General features: G+C 41.4%; 1 pseudogene across 1 annotated transcript; it reads left to right on the top strand.

Moving 5' to 3' along the window:
• The first annotated feature begins 1,511 nt into the window (after positions 1 to 1,511).
• LOC308582600 (26S proteasome complex subunit SEM1 pseudogene) lies at positions 1,512 to 1,752 on the top strand (annotated as a pseudogene). The gene has a single exon. The product of its transcript is annotated as a 26S proteasome complex subunit SEM1 pseudogene (transcript).
• The last annotated feature ends 1,100 nt before the right edge of the window (positions 1,753 to 2,852 follow it).

Raw genomic sequence — 2,852 nt, 5'->3', positions numbered from 1 at the left:
CCTCCTACATATCTAGGGCCTAAAGACACATGGGGGGGGGAAGACCTGCAAAGATTACTGAGGGTGCAGCCCTATACCCACTTGGCCTAAGAGTATGCCTCATTGAAATTGCTGGGTCTTATGTATGGTAGGTATGCATAGGATTGTATAGGACACAGGTGATGGCTAGCAAGTTCCAAAGCAAGCATTAAGATTTCCTTTTAAAAATGTAATGGGCAACACATCATAACTTATTAAACAAAATGTAGGAGTGAGATGGAGTAATAACGCAGGTATTTTTATTCAGTTTCCTTTCATCTGGCATTGTAATCAAGCTGGCCAAATGCGAAATGTTTTAGCAGCTTCTTGAAAAAAAGATCTCAGCTGACACATTTTATCATCAGCTTCAGAGGGTTAGTCCAGGCAAAAGCCAATTGTTATCAGGTGTGAATTAGCATACATTGGGTTCACTGAAAGCTGGGGAAGGTGATAAAAGTAAGGCATATTGGAAACACTCATCAAAAGACATGATTGCCATTAGGAACAGTAGGTGGATAACCACTATTGATTCCAAATGTTTAATTTGATTTGATGGATTTTACTGTAATTAACACTGGGTTTTATAAGAGCATGGTCCTTAACATTATTAAGTAGGAAGACAAATTGTGAAATTAAATCTACATTTGATTTGTAATGTTAATTTTGTAAATGTTTTATAATGTTAACAGGTTGTGCTAATGATACCTGGTTCTCATCTTATTTTCATTCTACTCCATTGACTGGATTGATTTTTCTTTCTTTCTGCATTCAGAAAGTACAATGATATTTAGGTTAGATATAGATATAGATATAGATATAGATATAGATATAGATATAGATATAGATATAGATATAGATATAGATATAGATATAGATATAGATATAGACATACATAAGGGACGCGGGTGGCGCTGTGGGTTAAACCACAGAGCCTAGGGCTTGCCGATCAGAAGGTCGGCAGTTTGAATCCCTGCGACGGGGTGAGCTCCCATTGCTCGGTCCTAGCAGTTCGAAAGCACGCAGTGCAAATAGATAAATAGGTACCGCTCCAGCGGGAAGGTAAACAGCGTTTCCGTGCGCTGCTCTTGTTTGCCAGAAGCGGCTTAGTCATGCTGGCCACATGACCCGGAAGCTGTACGCAGGCTCCCTTGGCCAGTAAAGTGAAATGAGTGCCGCAACCCCAGAGTCGGCCATGACTGGACATAACGGTTAGGGGCCTTTATATACATACATGCGAATGAAGCACATGTTGTGAGATTAATCCTCAACAGCATTTTGGAAGCATGTTTGACTGACTACAACTCCTCTTACATATTGTATATAAATATTACATTCAATATCTAACAGGTGTCGTGTGGGGATAAACTAACATTTAGTTTTCATTGTACACTGTAAACACCAAAAAGTGCTGATACTTTTACAGTGTAATTCTATGTGTCTTTACTCAGAAATGACTCCAGCCAGGGGAGCAAAAGAGTGGGAAAGTTGCTGGTGGGCTCTAGAATGGCGTGAGGCTGATGAAGTTGGAGAAGAAACAGCCTGTTGACTTGGGGCTGCTGGAGGAGGATGACGAGTTCGAGGAGTTCCCAGCTGAAGACTGGGCTGGTTTAGATGAAGATGAAGATGCATGTGTGTGGGAAGACAACTGGAATGATGACAATGTGGAAGATGATTTCTCCAGTCATCTAATAGCTGAATTATAAAAAACATGGCTACAAGATGGAAAGCTCATAGCTTTCAGCAATGCTGCAGCCTGGGACATAGCTGTCAACTTTTCCCGTTTCTTGCGAGGACTCCTATTCAGAATAAGGGGATTTCCCTTTAAAAAAGGGAAACGTTGACAGCTATGGCCTGGGATGGGATTGTATATTGAACAGAGAAATGTTACAGAATGCTGGCTGGAAGCAGAAATACTAGACTGCCCATTATTATACCCCCCCATGTGTTTGTTTTGTATAAATAAAAAATTGAATATAGAAGAAGAGGGGGAAAGGAGAGACTCCAGTTGAGTTCAGCGGAACTTACTCCCAGGCAAGTGGTTGTAGCCTGGCAGCTACCATATTTTCAACCGTTAAATTCCAACATTCACACACATGAGACCACATCTGCATATCTTTGGGTGGATTCCCCCCCCCCCATTGGGGTTGCTACCTTTTTTCCTGACACAGATTCTATGTCCTTAAGAGATTTACAACAGGCAGAAAATCAGCAGCTGATACTTCCCAGTCACTGTTTCTCAATGGTGGAGCAAAAAAATGAAGTCCATTAGGCAACCTGGGTGCACAGTCTTTGGTGTGTTTTTTTTAAAAAAATGTATGTGGGGGTTTTATGTCAGTGTCAATTGAGTAGGTTCTTTTTCTGTATATTTATTGGTTTGCATTGACGATGAGAGAAGACTAGGGGGCAAGGCATGTTTATTTTCCTTTTATTGTCTCTGATGAACTATAGTGAGATTTGTTTGCAGTTGTGGAAGCGGCGGGGGATGAAATATGAGGCCAAGTTAGCCATATTGATCAGTAGGCTGTTGGTAGATCCCTGCTACCACTGTTGCGAGTGTGCACAGTCTTTGTTGAGGGTAGTGGGTGGTGGATTAACAAATCCGCTACTATGTTGGCAGTGTGGTCATTTTATACCTTCAGTTTTAATCCCATGTTGGTGCCTGAACCAGTTCACAGTCCAACCCTTACTGTGTAAGCAACACCTAGAGATCACCTGTGTTCCCAGACACACATGGTCCAGTGGGGAAGCAGGCTGTTGGCATCTACATACATGAACAATGTGCAGATCTCGTAGAGCATGTGAGGAGTGACATGTTTTTATTTATTTATTTATTG

This window comes from Podarcis bocagei (genome assembly GCF_964188305.1).
Source record: "Podarcis bocagei genome assembly, chromosome: 1".
Classification (NCBI taxonomy): Eukaryota; Metazoa; Chordata; class Lepidosauria; order Squamata; family Lacertidae; genus Podarcis; species Podarcis bocagei.
This window is presented reverse-complemented; position numbering and strand designations above follow the sequence as displayed.